An 18360-nucleotide genomic window follows, 5' to 3' on the forward strand; every position below is an offset into this window, starting at 1 on the left:
TTCGACATTTTAGGATTTTACGAGTGTAATTCTAACAGCAAAAAGTGTAATTTTAAGAAATATTTTCGAGAATTTAGCGTTTTACAAGTTTAACTTCAATCTTTTCCGAGTGATTTTAACGAATAATATTTTGAATTTTTGTCATTTTATCACAAGTTATTGTAATTTAGCATTTTACGAGTGTTATTTTAATGACAAAAAGTGTTATTTTAGTCCAGGTAAGTGTAATTTCAGTCCAATGAGATTGTTATTTTTAGTCAAGGAGAATGTAATTTTAGTCCAGAAAAGTGTAATTTTAGTCCAGAAAAGTATAATTTTAGTCCACAGTCCATAGTCCATTGAGAGTGTAACATTAGTCCAATGAGAATATGACCAAGTCCATTAAGAGTGTAACATTCGTCCAATAGAGGTAAATGTAATTCTAACAGAAAAAAGTGTAATTCTAACAACAAAAAGTGTAATTTTAGCCAAAAAAAGTGTAATTTTAGTAGAAAAAAGTGTAATTCTAGCAAAAAAAAAGTATAATTTTAATAGAAAAAGTGTAATTCTAACAACAAAAAGTATAATTTTAGCCCAAAAATGTGTTATTTTAGCAAAAAAAAGTGTAATTTTAACAGAAAAAAGTGTAATTCTAACAACAAAAAGTGTAATTTTAGCTGAAAAATGTGTTATTCTAGCAAAAAAAAATGTAATTTTAACAGAAAAAAGTGTAATTCTAACAACTAAAAGTGTAATTTTAGCCGAAAAAAGTGTTATTCTAGCAAAAAAAGTATAATTTTCACAGAAAAAAGTGTAATTTTAATGGAGGAAAGTGTGATTTTAACAGAAAAAGGTGTAATTCTAACAACAAAAAGTGTAATTTTAGCAGAAAAAGTGTAATTTTAGTCGAAAAAAGTGTTATTCTAGCAGAAAAAAGTGTAATTCTAGCCAAAAAGTGTAATTATAGCAAAAAAAAAGTGTAATTGTAATTCTAGTAGAAAAAAAGTGTAATTTTAAGATGAAAAAAAGTGTAATTCCAACCAAAAAAAGAGTAATTCTAGCAGAAAAAAGAGTAATTGTAGCAAAAAAAAAGTAATTGTAATTCTAGTAGAAAAAGAGTGTAATTTCAACGAAAAAAAGAGTAATTCTAGCAGAAAAAAGAGTAATTCTAAGAGAAAAAAATGCACATCTAAGATGAAAATCAACAAATAACCTTAGATCTATTTATTAGATCTAAGACTAAAATAAAACGATCTAATATAACAATAATTGAAGAAAAATGAGGAGACGACATTTTAAGTATATCTAAGATTAAAATTAAAAGATCTCACAAAATTAAACATGAGATCTTTTTTTTCGATCTAAAACTTAAAAAATCGACTTTTACGATCTAAAAAATCGAATTTTACTAAAACAAAACTAAACGAGATCTAAAACTTTCACTGCCCTCATCACAATTAAAAAAAAAAATACTAAATAATAGATCTAATACTGGTAGAAAGAAAAAAAAAAAAAGTAAAGTAAACGAGAAAGAGACAGTGGAACAAGACAAAAAATCAAAAAATCAAAAAGCCATCACCGACAACACCCCCAGATCCGCGGTTTTCGTTTTTTTTTAAAAGTTTTATGTTGTTTTTTGAATCAAAATGCTAGATCTGCAAAAAAAATATAAGTAATTTCAAAAATTTAACAATAAAATTGGAACCCTTGTGAAATTTCGATCAAAATAGGTGGTGGTGTGGCACATTTAGGCGTGATGAGTGTGGTGGCTGGGGTGACGGTGGTGGTGCTGCTAATGGTGGCAGATCTGGAGTGGTGGAGTGTGTGAGTCAAGGCTGCCGGTAAATGGTGGTGTGTGTGTCGGGAGGACATGGGGGTGGTAAGGAAGAAAGGAAAAAAAAGAGAGGAGGAGGAGCGTGAGTGGCGGTGTTTGCGGAGGTTGGCGTGCGGAGGTTGGCGGTGGTGTGGCGTGAGGCGGGGTGTAGTTGTCGGTGTGGGTGAGTGAGGAAGAGAGGAATGAGGAGAGGATGGGTGGGGTTTTATTTGGGGATTTATTTGGGTTTTATTTTGGGTGATTTATTTGGGAATTTTGATTTATTTGGGATTTAGAGAGAGGAGAGGATTGAAATTGTGTGAGATGAGAGAGAAGTGGGTGGAAAAATAAAGGTTATATAGTGGATTAATATTTGATTAGTGTGGATTAGTAAAGTAGAGAGGGAGAGTGTTTTATTAGGCATTAATCCTCCTTTTTTTGCTTCCAATCTCAACCCTCCATCTTCCTCATCCAATGGCTCTAAAGGGAACTTATGGACTCAAATGTAAGACATGGACTCACTTGATCTTATCACTATATATATATATATATATATATATATATATATATATATATATATATATATATATATATCGTTTTCCTTAGAAAGTATTTCTACCCTATTACGCCTTTGGGTTACAAGAAATCTTCCATAGGATAATACACCAAATTTCCCTCTTGTTCTAAGGCAAAAACAAGAGAAAACTTTATGAAATTTTTATTTTGTTAGTTATGCAAAAATCTGAATAATAAAGTTTGTTTTATTATTTTTCTTCTAACCCTTCCTCATGCATCTCTTGTGTATATATATACTAATGCAATGTATACAGGAAAGGAAAGGTAGGTATCATCCAAATGGAACATAAAGACAAGTATGAAACAATGCAACACGGTTTATAACAATTAATTGCAAAAACCCGATAAACATCACTCACCCCGATCGGGGTTAGTGTGCCCGATTGGGGACGTAGCTTTCCCAATTTAAATAAATTAAACTTGTTGAATTTTGGCTAAGCATCATCAACCCCGATCGGGGCTAGAAACCCAATCGGGGTTATCCAACTCTTCATTTTCGAGCTACAATAACATCGACTAATTTGCATTGTAACTTATTCTTTAAAATCACACATTCAAACTCGTTTATATGATCATGTACTCCACACTCCCTAACCCATATTATAACGGTCAAACTTGCTACGATTTTTGGCCAAATCCCGATTGCATTCAAATGATATCGTGATTAACTTAAATCACCAACATTCCTCCCCCATTTAAATGCAATCCTTGATTTAGAACAACAAACCAACCAAAATTATACATAAAACGAAAATGTCACGAAGATTGAATTTTTATCTTAGTGAATTATACATTCTGCATTCGAGTATCGTGGTGTCTCAATGGATTGAACCCTTCAAAGTCATTTGAATACATGAAGATAAAACACATATAAATTTATTACAACTTCATAAGCTTATTAACCGACACTATTACACGGCCTAGTGTCCCTATCCATTCATGAGTGCTTAAAAGCCAAGCCAGAGCTTCTTGAAGCGGCCAACTTCACACTCACATAGGTAGACTCTTTTCCTTATGCTCCTACAAAAGCAATTTTTCAAAAGATCCATTAAGAAGATAAACTTCATCCTAACATATTATGTAGGTCCAAGCACATACCTTCGGGATTATCTAAACTTGTGCTTCAACTTAAAATAATAGGCTTTCCACATTGAATTCTACCTCTAATGTCATATTAGAGGGGAATTGGGTGTCCTACCACCATAAGTTAAAAAGGCTTTAAACCCATCCCGATCATTGACTTGTACACCAAGTCCCTAGCCAATCCCTTGGTTAAATGATCAGCTATATTTTGTTGAGATCTCACGAAACTCACCGATATCACCCCTTGAGTGATCAACTCTCGTACCGCGCTATGTCTAACGCCTAGGTGTCCCGACTTACCATTATTTACTTGGCTATATGCCTTAGCCAAAGTAGGTTCATTATCACAAAGAAAAGCAATTGGTGATATAGGTTTAGGCCACAACAGAATCTCATAAATTAAATTCCGTAACCACTCCGCCTCTTTTCCGGCTGAAGCCAAGGCTATGAATTCCGACTCCATTGTCGAACTTGTAATGCAAGTTTGCTTTTTAGAAGCCCACGATATGGCGCCTCCACCAAGCAAGAATACCCATCCACTTGTAGAAGAATGATCTTCCACATTGAAGATCTAACTGGCATCCGAATATCCTTCTATTACCAATGGATGTCCCATATATGTCAAACCATAGTTCATGGTTTTCTTTAAGTATTGAAATACACGTTTAACCGCCACCCAATGATGAGTACTTGGGTTACTTGTGTATTTACTTAATTTTCCTACTGCATAAGCAATATCCGGTCTTGTACTCGTCATTGCATACATTAAACATCCAATTACTTGCGAGTACACAAGTTGTGAAATTGCATCACTCGTATTGGGCATAAGTTTCATTCTTGGATCCATAGGGGTACTAACCGGAGAACAATTATCATACTTAAATCTTTTAAGTACCTTCTCAATGTAATGAGATTGAGATAATGAAATCCCTTTGTTATTCCGTATAATCTTTATACCAAGTATAACATCCGCCTCCCCCATGTCTTTCATTTCGAAACTTGATGATAAAAAGGCCATTGTGAGGTCTACTTGATTTTGGTCGGTACCAAATATCAACATATCATCAACATATAGACAAATTATAACACTATTTCCGGCATCATCAAATTTACTATATACACACTTCTCGGATTGGTTTAGCTTATAACCATTTGACAAAACCACTTCATCAAATTTATTATGCCATTGCTTAGGAGCTTGTTTGAGTCCATATAAGGATTTGACAAGCTTACACACCTTATGCTCATTTTCCGGCATAACAAACCCTTCCGGTTGTCTCATATAAATTTCCTCATCTAAGTCCCCATTTAAGAATGCGGTCTTAACATCCATTTGATGGATCACTAAATTATTAATCGCCGCTAGTGCAATCAATGATCTAATAGTAAAAATTAGAGCAACCGGAGCATAGGTATCAAAGTAATTAATACCTTCCTTTTGTCTAAAACCTTGGATTACCAACCTTGCTTTGAACTTGTCGATTGAGCCATCGACTTTGATCTTCTTTTTGAAAATCCATTTGTAGCCCAACGGTTTGCATCCATGAGGTAGATCCGTTAGGACCCAAGTATTATTTCCCATAATGGAATCCATCTCATCATTTATGGCTTCCTTCCAAAAGGCAACATCTTGAGACTTCATAGCCTCACCAAATGTCTTTGGATCTTCATCAACATGGTAGCAATACTCATATTGACATCCTATCTCCTCTCTTGATCCTTCTATCAAATGGGTTTGAAAATATGGACCAAAAGACTTTGTTTTCCTAATGCTTGTACCTCTACGGAGTTCGGGTGACTCATCTTAAGGTTCAACATTTATGTTTTCCTCATTTGTTCCATTATTTAATGAAACAATGTCCTTTGGTCTTGGTAATGAAGAAAATCTATTTTCATCAAATATTGCATTCTAGCTTCAATTACGGTGTTTACCGCAATTGATCTATTAGATTCTATAACATAGAACCTATATGTCTAGCAATGCATAGCATATCCTATAAAGATACATTCAATGCCCTTTTTACCCAATGTTCTAATTTTGGGTTCCGGTAATCTTACTATCGCCCAACATCCCTAAACTCGAATATAATTCAAGTTTGGTGTCTTCTTGTACCAAAGTTCATATGGGGTTACGTTATTGTTCCTTTTGTTAGGAACTCTATTTAATAAATAACAAGCTGTTAACATAGCTTTACCCCAAAAACCATCACTCAAACCCGAGTAGGATAACATAGAATTAACCATCTCCTTTAGAGTACAATTTTTCCTCCCCGCCACACCATTTAATTGTAGTGTATGTGGTGGATTAACCTCATGCACAATGCCACATGAATTAAAGAACATAGGATCATAATACTCTCCATCTCGATCGGTATGCAATCGTTTAATCATAATTGATTGTTGTAATTCTACCTCACTTTTAAATATTTTAAACTTTTCAAGGGCCTCATATTTAGTTGACAAAAGATATATATATATATATATAACAAAATCTGGAATAATCATCTATGAAAGTTACAACATATTTTTTGTTCCCTAATGATGGTGAAGATTTAAAATCACACAAATCACTATGAATTAAATCCAAGACAAGTGAACAACTATGACTAATCTTAAAAGGTTGTCTTGTAATTTTATTCATCATGCAAGTTTTACACTTTTGAACATTAGAATCAAAAGGTGGAATTAAACCAAGTTTAGACATATTAATCATCCTTTTAAAGTGAGCATGTCCAAGTCTAGCATGCCAAAGATATGAAACATTTTCATTATGACAAACAATGAAATTAGAAGCAACATCATGCATTTTATTCATAATATTTAACATAAACATTCCATTACATAAATATCCAAATCCTACAAATGTACCACATTTGCTTATTACATATTTATCCGACTCAAACACTTGCCTATAGCCATACGTTGACAAGAGACCGTCGGAAACTAAGTTTTTCCTTATTCCGGGTACATGAAGAACATCATAAAGATGAATAGATTTCCTGGAACTAAATATTAACACTACTACACCACGACCAAGTATTGGAGTTGTTGATTCGTTGCCCATATAAAGAATTGAACCGTCATTAACCGGTTTATAAGTCTTGAACCTTCTACGATCCTTGCACACATGCTTTGTAGCACCCGAATCAATCCACCATGCAATCTCATCATCCTGCACATAGAATGCCTCAGAAATTAGTGGTATATAATTTACAAAATGCTTAATACCATTGTCAAAATTCTGACCTTGATGAGTAGGAGGGCCTTTGTCCTTAGACACTTGCTCGGATTTGTTCTTGTAATTAGAACCCTTCTTGATCTTCTTCAACCGACAATCATTTTTAAAGTGACCGGTCTTACCACATATCCAACAAGCACCCTTGGGTTTCTTGTTTGTTTCATCACTAGCGTTAGGCATGGGGGCGTTTTTTCCCCTTGAATCCCTTAGAACTTTCACCTACTTCCCTCATATTGATTGAAGAATGTTCCATAGTTTCCTTGCCCTTGCCCTTAGTACCCTCTTGCGCTCTAAGAGACTCATCTATGCGCAAGTGCCCCCTAGTTATATAATAGACAACTCCTCTTTCTTATGCTTGAGCATATGCTTGAAATCCTTCCAAGAAGGAGGCAATTTGTCAATTATACTTGACACCGAAATGGACTTATCCATTTCCATCTTATGTTGTGCAAATTGTCCCAATATCCGGAGTAATTCATTATATTGCTCAATTACCGGCCTTGAGTCCGTCATCTTATAGTTCATGAAATTGCCTACAAGAAACTTCTTACTAGAAGCATCTTCGGCCATGTATTTAGACTCTAATTCATTCCAAAGTTCTTTTGCCGACTCATAATTTTGATAGACATCAAATAAAGAATCAGACATACCATTTAGAATGTGTCCCCGACAAATGTAATCATTATTTTCTCACTTGAGACGATTGCGGGCTTCCTCCATTGTTTCATCATCTCGATGCTCCGACATTGGGGTACCTAGGACATACACAACTTCGAGGGTGGTGAGTAGGAAAGGAATTTTCTTTTTCCATCTCCTAAAATCAACCCCTTCAAATTTCTCAAGTTTTCCGAACTTGGATGTCATTTCCTTAACATTCGACATTGTCAAAAATAAGTAATACTTTCTAAGAATGTTGTAGTTTATATATAGGGTGTTTGACAAATCGAACTTGGATAACTTGATGATCACGTATATATCGTTTTCCTTAAAAAGTATTTCTACCTTATTACGCCTTTGGGTTACAAGAAATCTTCTGCAGGATAATGCACCAAATTTCCCTCTTGTTCTAAGGCAAAAACAAGAGAAAACTTTATGAAGTTTTTATTTTGTTTGTTATGCAAAAATCTGAATAATAAAGTTTGTTTTATTATTTTTCTTCGAACCCTTCCTCATGCATCTCTCGTGTATATATATATATATATATATATATATATATATATATATATATATATATATATATATATATATATATATATATATATATATACTAATGCAATGTATACGGAAAGGAAAGGTAGTTATCATCGAAACGGAACATAAAGACAAGTATGAAACAATGCAACACGGTTTATAGCAATTAATTGTAAAAACCCGATAAACATCACTCCCCCGATCGAGGTTAGTGTCCCCGATCGGGGATGTAGCTTTCCCAATTTACGTAAATTAAACTTGTTGAATTTTGGCTAAGAGTCATCAACCCCGATCGGGGCTAGCAACCCCTATCGGGGTTAACCAACTCTTCTTTTTCGTGCTACGATAACAACGACTAATTTGCATTGTAACTTATTCTTTGAAATTGCACATTCAAACTCGTTTATATGAGTGTGTACTCCACACCCCCTAACCCATATTATAACGGTCAATCTTGCTACGATTTTTTGCCAAATCTCGATTGCATTCAAATGATATCGTGATTAACTTAAATCACCAACAAAAAGTACAATAAGCAAGCATTAATTTGAACTCATTAAGCATAAATCTACCCCATGATTAACTCCCCTAATCCCCATGGCCACTAATCCTAGTTAAGAGACTACTCACTTATTATCATGGTGAACATGTTATCAATGGTGTCAAACATCACAACATAATTGAACATGATTATTAAGCAAGGTAATAAAACAAGAGATTATAAAGTAAATAAAGAGGGATTAAGAAGATTACCAACTTGAAAAGTAAACATGAACATAAATAAAGAAGAATCCTTGAATAAAGATAGAGACTTGTCACTTAGTCTTGAAATATATACCCAAGAGATCCAAATGTAAATAACTTGAGATGAACAAAGGAAATGGAAGAACAATAGAAGAAACCCTTTGATTAATGGTGCAAAGTTGTAAATTACCCAATACAAACCCAAGAACTCTTCAAGTACAAAGCTAAATCTATGATTGTTTGAGAAATAATTGAGGAAAGATTAAATTGCAATTTGTGGAATGATTAAAGACTATTCTATTCCAATCTACTCCTAATGAGAGCTTAATCTAATCTAAAGAGGCTTAATCCCCAATTTATTACAAAGAGGGTATATATGATGAGCGTGTCGTTGCACACTCTCAAACACATTGATACCCAACTACTAGCGTAGCAAGCAAGTCGGGGTCGAACCCAAAGGATGGGGGTACTCAAATTGTTCCATCTAATTGTAGTTGCACTTAGGGTGTCACGATTTAGTTTGGGTTGAGATGATTATCTAAACTACTAGGCAAGTGAAACAAAGTAAGTAAATGAGAATGTAAACAATTGATAAAAGGTACTAGGGTGTCATGGGTTTATAGGGGAATCATGGTGAAAATCATACAAACATGTTTACATAGATGCAAGCAATTATTGTTGTACTAGAATCGATTTAGTTTATGTCTTACAATTCCTAGGAAGATTTGGGTCCTGGAGCCGAGTCGGTCAAGACTGTACAACAACTACAAGTCGACTTAGTTTCTTCCTATTCAACTATATGCATGGTCTAACAAGCCTTGAGTTAGTTTATATCTTACAAGTATTGTTGAATGGATAAGAGATTCATGCAACGTTGTCAATCGAGCAATTCATTAAGCATAACATGTGCATAAGTTGAAACTACAATAACAAGCAATCTTATGAAAGCATATTAGATTAAGTATGGATCTACCCCCATGTTTTAACTCCCCTAATCCCCCATTAACCCTAGCTAAGAAACTACTCACTCATGATCATGGGAAACATGCAAACAAGGGTGTCAATCATATTAACAAGTCTAAACATGATGAATGGGTAAAACAATAAACAAGGATTAAGTAAAGAGTAGAGAAATTATACCAACTTAGGATGATCAAATAGAAAGCAAAGAATAATAGAAGAGAACTTGATTGATTGATGAAGATTTTTAAATTCTCCAATAATAACCCAATAATCTTCAATTACCCAATAATAAATCTTGAACAACGATTAAGGAAAGATTAATGTGTAATTTATAGAATGATTAAATGCTAATCTATTCTAATCTAATCCTAATGAATGCTTAATCTAAACTAAGGAAGCTGGGCGATCTGGAGTGGGGTCGGGTGTCCTGGGTCTTAAGTCGGGCGACCTCATGCTCAGGTCGGGCGTTCCGATGTTCAGCTTGTCTATTTGAGCTCGGAATGTAAAACAGACGTTATTTCTTCATCCGGACTCTTATTAGAGTTATTCAAAAGCCTAGACCACTTGATTTTTCGACGCCGTTTCATCTAGCATATTTTCAGAGCCAAACAAGAAACTCTTGGTTTGGTTCCAAGCAATTTCCTCTTGTAATGGCTACCTTCCAATCCGTGGGGATCCTTCATGGGTCGTGGGGATCCTTAGTCATTGCCCAATTACTTGTTTTATTGATTTAAGCCTTTCGTATTGGTCTCCTATTTGGTGCTTGGTTGTTAAATGATATCAATTTAGCTCCGCTTCACTCCATCTAGTCAAGTTAGTGCTCTTCTCCTACAAAGGACACCAAACCTCATAGAATATGCATAGAAGGAGGCTAAAGACAAGACACAACCCTAATACATAATTAAAAGCATAGGAACTAGGATACTTAGGGGACTAAATGTGCGTAAATAGGAGTCACATCAAATATCAACAAACCGAACCTTTGCTCGTCCCGAGTAAAGAGGCGACTAGAACTTGACCTTTATTTAAACTATCCTAATAATAATACAAATGATGTGAGACAATTAGCGGGTCTCACTCCGCCCATTCAACTCACAACAAGACATCCATGAGGTAAAATGCCTTCTTGCAAGGCAAGGTAGGTCTTGCCAAAATGGCGATGCATCCTAACATTTAAGCACACAAGAACAAGTAAAAGGATGCATCTACAAAAGAATAGCCACTTTCCTCATCTAAGTGCCGGAAATCATCTAAAGGGGAATCAATCTAAGGGTACACAATCCATTTTAGATATCATTTCTCCAAGCTACTAAATCTAAAAGGATACCAACAAATCACCTCCAAGTTGTGTCAAACTAGGGTACCTTTGCCCACAATCGCTAAATGTTTTCGTCAAGAGTAGACTCCTTATGGTGTTAGAAACACTGTAGGATCGCGTAATTCCCCCTCTTGCCTAGACAAGAAGAAGGGTCGTCCCCTCTCCACCATGCAACAAAGTAAGATCATCAAAGGATAGAAAGGGTTTCAAGATGCATGAGTTTCACAATGGTAGTTTGCTTTTGATTTGTTTTCCCCCCAAATTGTTGTGGCATTTGACTTTTTGAGAACATTTCTTTGCCATTTTTGATGTTTGGCATTTTGATACTTGGCAAATTTTTTAATCTTTGCATTTTTGAACATTTTTCAAAGTAACCCCATTTTGTAGCAAGGGTACTTTTATTGAAGCATAGGAGTCTATTTTTGCTCCTCTTTTCATTTGATGCAATTTGCAAACATTTGATTTCGATTTGGTACTTGAACTCAATTTGATGTTTTTGTGCCCATTTCCTTTTGTTGACAAAAACTGATGATAGAAGTGAAAGAACAGTGTTGCATGGCTTCAAAGGTCACCTTGGAATAAACGGTAGCCAAGGAGTTATCACACCACAAGGTACTCTTGATTAGGCCTTAGTCCATGGGTCAAAAGATACTAGTATGACACATCCTAAGGTGTCTTGAGGGTATTCTAGCAAACAAAGTCTCAAGGAGAAAAATTATCTACAAGGGCCTTATATACACTTGTCAAGCTTCCCAAATAGGCATTTTCACAAAATTTTTTACCATGCAAACTACATGCCATGATGCAACTAACATATATACAACTCTAATGCATATGCTTCTATCAACTAAAATGCCATATAATCTAGATGCAAACTCTTAGCAACACTTTGGTTCATGCCGCATTAATAAAAATATAGCCACATTGTCATTAACATATAAAAAGGAGGAAGGAGATTTGGAAAGATCATACCATGCGGTTTTCTATTTTCTTCGTGCCTCGAATGTGGCGTAGTCGACCCAATGTGATAAGAGTGACAAACAAACAAACAAATATATACAATATATACAATTCTACACTACAAAGGAAAGGACATGTTTTTTGAATTTTTAAATTTTCAAATTTTTATGGATTTTATTTTTATGAAATTAAAGAACATATTTTTGAGTTTTTCGAAATTTTTCAATTTTTATGTGGAAAATAAATTCTCATCCCCCACTTTATTTTGGACATTGTCCTCAATGTACATGTAGGAGTAGGAATGAAAAAGAAATACATGTTTTTGGATTTTTAAAGTTTTATGGAAATTGAAGTACAAATGCAATGATATGATATGAATGAATGCATGCTCTAACTAGATGCAATTCTATATGACATATATAACAAATGAATGCAATCTAAACTACACTAGATGATGCATGGTCTCTATTAAGCTATGGTCACCTATGATCAAACCTCCCCAAACTGATTTAAGCACTATTTCTAGTGTAGAAAGAAATAGGTTTGGTCATTAGTGACTATGCATGAATGCAAGTTTAACTACATGCAACTAACTACATGGGACATGTGAGATATATTACAATGCAATTCATACTATATGAGCTAACTAATGCAAATGCAATATGGAATATAATACAAGTATAAGCCTAAACTATATGATTACTATAATGTATGTTACTTCATGGTTTAACCTCCCCAAACCGATTTTAAACACTATTGCTAATGTAGGAAGAAAGGGGTTTAATCATGAGGTAAATACATAAATGCAACTATACATGAGAGATAGGGAAACAGAGGGTATGGTTCTTACAATCATTGTAGGAGATGAAGATGGTAGATAGGAGGCATACATAGCAAGGACACGAGCTAATTGAGAGAAAAAGTGATCCGCTCGAGCTGTTTTCAACTCGCTAGAATTGGGGCTTGACTCGCTCGAGTCATTTTTGATCCGCGCGGGTTGAAGATTGGGACGCCCGGATTCTCAGGAACTCGCCTAGATTCTTAGGTAGTAAAAAATCCTTCATTCCTTTGGTTTCAACTCGCACGAGTTGATGTCGGGCCCCCCGGATTTTAAGCAAATTTTGACCCAACACCTTTTTAATGATAAGAAAGATGTGCACAAGCCCAAAATCTCCATTTTCTTCATTTCTTTACATTTGCTACCTTCTCATTTTCATCAATTTCCTTCAAAAAGCTCAATTAAAATATGAGATCCCTCCCTTTCATCTCTCATGCGATTTATTAAATGAATGCAAATCTACACTAAATGCATATATACAAGTTAATGGTTATTGAGGAACTCTATCAAACCAAAGGTTATCAATAAATAATTTCATAGAAAATTATCACTAGCACTCAAAGCACGTAGAAGTCGGTTAAATTCTTGGGAGTGAGATATGAATAGGCATAAATAACAACACAAGATTATGAAATTGAATAATGCCTAAGTAATAGACCGAACAAACATGTGAAGAATACTATGACAAAAATTATAAGAGATGTAATGGATGGAAGGGACATGAAATGGGAAGTTGCTTAGCACTTCATTCAACTCGTCCTCCAAATAGTCAAAATTACCACATTCAAGGCAAGTACTCTCACTCTCATCCAAGGTGACTTCAATGGTGTCTATTTGGTGTTCCCAAATGTCCTCATATTCCTCATCCCAACAAGGACCATTATCAAAGGGGTTGTCATAACAAGGTCACCAAGTTCAACACAATTGACCCCCCCTAATATGTCATCCTCAAAGGGTGAGTTTTCACTCAAGCTCACATCCATCTCACTCTCACTTTGCCCATTAACATCAAATTCCATGGAAGTTAGGTTCATTGTTACACAAGAAGAGTAGGATGACAGCATCCAAGCATTGGTCTCACAATCAAAAATGTACTCCTCATCATCATCACTCTCTTCATCAATCACTCCATCTTCCCAAGTAGGGGCAAATTTGTGAAGATAATGGGTAGGCTCATGGTTATAGGAAGGTGTCTCATTCTCACAAATCTCATTTTCATCATAATTTTCCTCAATGAATTTTTGAAATGTGGTTTTTATCGCTTCCATACCTTCCTTGGCACTTTCAAAGATGTCATGTACAATTTGCTTAAGACATTGGGTGGTCATGAACTCAATAAATTTCCAAAATTCCTCACAACTCATCTCACATATCCTACCACCACTCAAGTGAAATGCCAAGTTGCGGGTTTCGAGGTTCATGCCATTATAAACAACACAACATGCTTCATAATTTGAAAGAGTAAAACCATGATGAAGCATAAGTCATATATTCTTCAAATCTTGCAATATACTTATCAAATGACTTATTTTCATATTGCCAAAAAGTGAAAGTAGACATGTTGATCATATGAAATAGAATAAGTACAAGAAATAAAATCCTCAAGGAACCAAGATTCCTCAAGAAGAAGCACAACTAAAACTAGACAAGAGAACGATTCAAATACACAACACCGTCCCCGGCAACGGCGCCATTTTGATGAGCGTGTCATTGTACGCTCTCAAACACATTTATACCCAACTACTAGCATAGCAAGCAAGTCGGGGTCGAACCCAAAGGATGGGGGTACTCAAATTGTTCAATCTAATTGTAGTTGCACTTAGGGTGTCACGATTTATTTTGGGTTGAGATGGTTATCTAAACTACTAGGCAAGTGAAACAAAGTAAGTAAATAAGAATGTAAACAATTGATAAAAGGTACTAGGGTGTCATGGGTTTATAGGGGAATCATGATGAAAATCATACAAACATGTTTACATAGATGCAAGCAATTATTGTTGTAGTGGAATCGAGTTAGTTTATGTTTTACAATTCCTAGGAAGATGATGCCCGTCGTTGTGTGCACCAAAGATAATATTTATAATACCTATTAAAACTAACAGAAGCTAGTGGTAACAGGGTCGAACCACAGGGAGGCGATGCAATCAATAGTTGTCTGATTTTAGTCTTTAAAGTAACAAGTGTGGGGGTTTGATTTGATTTGTTCTATAGCTAAAGACAATAAAAGAAAAGTAAACTAAATAAACGGATGAAAACAAATATTAAAAGGGTGCTAAGATGGTCGGTTCACTATAGTTTCGGCGGCAGTATACTAGGTAGGTCTAAAACAAACACGTGAGACCGGAGAATAAGAAGTCCTCTGGGTCCATTCTTACAGGTAGCATCTTTCGATCTCGCTACAGGTCCCTAATATCACTAATACTAACTTTCGTCCTGAAAAGTGACTAAAAAGGCTAAATTAACTCATCTCTCGATCTTATTAATTTAGTCGTCTTAATTAGGTAGGCTCTCTCCCTTCCCTATCTTTCGATCTTTATTGGGTCGGTCAAATCCTAGGCATTCAACTACTCGCGTGCACTCGATTCGTCAAACATAGCAATTAAATTAATTAAAGCGAAGGTAAAACTCACATGGCCAGTCGATCGACCAGGGTGTACGGTCGATCGACCGTGGCGCGATTCCAGGTCTACTATTCTAATGCCGCCTACTTCTACAGATTCCCTACATCCTCGCACAAGGTATTTAGCTACTCATACTAGAAATAATAACAACAATAAACTTAACAATTAAAACATTCGAATTCATACTTAAATTAATTAAATGAACAATTAACATAAAACAATAATTTGGCTTCCGGGAGATCTAACCTAGCAATTCTACACTACGAATGAAAGCAATAAAACTGAATAATGGGACAGAAGAATACCGTGAAGGGAATCGCAGAAGAAAGATCAAAACCGATTGCAAAAAGAACTTTATTAATGAAAGAATCTAAACTAATGTATGTGTAGAACTTGATGATAAAACTGAATTAAAGCTTGATGATTATTCTGAATAACCTAGGTTACGTTATATAGAATATCGCGTAACACTTATTCCTAAACCTAATATTCAATGGGCTTTGGAAATCTCACTCTATTAATTCACGTCAGAATTAACAGTATGGTCGATCGACCATAGCAAATGATCTATCGATCGAACTATGCTTTGAACAAAGAGCTCCTGTAAGTCGTGCGTTGGTCGATCGACCATGAAGGCCAGTCGATCGACTGCTTTAGCTGATAGTCCGCTTCTAATTCTTCATAAAATTATCTTTCAGGCCTCGAAATGCGCACCAAGCTCGTTCCTTGAGTAAATACTTCACGTCAAATGCAATGCAAGGTACTCGAGGACGGATTCGGCTCGATATCCGCTCGATTCTTCACATTTCTGCAATAATGTACAAAAACACGAAAGTAGACGGAAATAGGGAGAATAGTAGCATAAACTACATAAATGAGCTCTGAAATGCGTGTAAAATGAGGTGTAAAACATCATATAAATGACACGCATCAGAAGATTTGGGTCCCGGAGCCGAGTCGGTCAAGAGTGTACAACACCTACAAGTTGACTTAGGTTCTTCCTATTCAACTATATGCATGGTCTAACAATCCTTGAGTTAGTTTATATCTTAGAAGTCTTGTTGAATGGATAAGAGATTCATGCAAGGTTGTCAATCGAGCAATTCATCAAGCATAACATGTGCATAAGTTGAAACTACAATAAGCAAGCAATCTTACGAAAGCATATTAGATTAAGTATGGATCTAACCCCATGTTTTAACTCCCCTAATCCCCCATTAACCCTAGCTAAGAAACTACTCACTCATGATCATGGGAAACATGCTAACAAGGGTGTCAATCATATTAACAAGTCTAAACATGATGAATGAGTAAAACAATAAACAAGGATTAAGTAAAGAGTAGAGAAATTGTACCAACTTAGGATGATCAAATAGAAAGCAAAGAATAATAGAAGAGAACTTGATTGATTGATGAAGAGTTTTCAATTCTCCAATAATAACTCAATAATCTTCAATTACCCAATAATAAATCTTGAACAATGATTAAGGAAAGATTAATGTGTAATTTGTGGAATGATTAAATGCTATTATATTCTAATCTACTCCTAATGAAAGCTTAATCTAAACTAAGCCAGCTTAATCTCCTCAAAATACAAGAGGGGTATATATAGTAGTACAAGGATTAGGTTAACTAAGGGCTTAAATGACGATTAAACCCCTTGAAAGAGGATTAGAGCCTTGCGAGTCCTAGGAGGAACCCCACGACTCCATGATTGAGAAAATCTCCCTGCATGAGAATTTGGGCGACCTGGAGTGGGGTCGGGCGTCCTGGGTCTTAGGTCGGGCGACCTCATGCTCAGGTTGGGCGTCCTGACGCTCAACTTGTCTATTTGAGCTCGGATGGTAAAACGGACGTTATTTCCTCATCCGGACTACTATTGGAGTGATTCAAAAGCCTAGACGACTTGATTTTTTGACGCCGTTTCATCTTGCATATTTTCAGAGCCAAACAAGAAACTATTGGTTTGGTTCCAAGCAATTTCCTCTTGTAATGGCTACCTTCCAATCCGTGGGGATCCTTCATGTGTCGTGGGGATCCTTAGTCATTGCCCAATTACTTGTTTTATTGACTTAGGCCCTTAGTGTTGGTCTCCTCCTTGGTGCTTGGTCGTTATATGCTATCAATTTAGCTCTGCTTCACTCCATCTAGTCAAGTTAGTGCTCTTCTCCTACAAAGGACACCAAACCTCATAGAATATGCATAGAAGGAGGCTAAAGACAAGAAAAAATCCTAATACATACTGAAAAGCATAGGAACTAGGCTAGTTAGGGGACTAAATATGCGTAAATAGGAGTCACATCAATATATAGTGGTACAAGGATTAGGTTAACTAAGGGCTTAAATGACAATTAGGCCCCTTAATTGAAGTCCAACGCCTTGCATGTCCTGGAAAGGGGACGCACGACCTCCCTTTGAAGACAATCATCCTGTACTGAGGGACGCCCGTCCTGAGCTTGGGGACGCCCGTCCTGACGGTCAGCTTGTCTATTTGAGCTCGTTTTGTAAAACGAACGTCATTTCCTCATCCGGACCCCTATTGGAGTGATTCAAAAGCCTAGACCACTTTATTTTTTGACGTCGTTTCATCTATCATGTTTTAGAGCCAAAAAAGAAAATATTGGTTAGGTTCCATGCAAATTCCTTTTGTAATGGCTCCCTTCTCGTCATTCTTGCCCAACAACTTGTGGGGGTCCTTCATAGGTCATGGGTATCCTTCGTCATTGCCCAATTACTTGTTTTATTGACTTAGATCTTTAGTGTTGGTCTCCTCTTCGATGCTTAGTCGTTGGATGTTATCAATTTAGCCCCGTTTCACTCCGTTTGGGCAAGGTTAGTGATCCTCTCCTACAAGGGACACCAAACCTCATAGAATATGTATAATAGGAAGCTAAAGACAAGAAACAGCCCTAATACACACTAAAAAGCATAGGAAATAGGCTAGATAGGGGACTAAATGTTCGTAAATAGGAGTCACATCAAATATCCCCAAACCGAACCTTTGCTCGTCCCGAGTAATTAAAGAGGTGACTAAAA

Source organism: Silene latifolia, chromosome 11 (genome assembly GCF_048544455.1).
Source record: "Silene latifolia isolate original U9 population chromosome 11, ASM4854445v1, whole genome shotgun sequence".
NCBI classification, from domain to species: Eukaryota; Viridiplantae; Streptophyta; class Magnoliopsida; order Caryophyllales; family Caryophyllaceae; genus Silene; species Silene latifolia.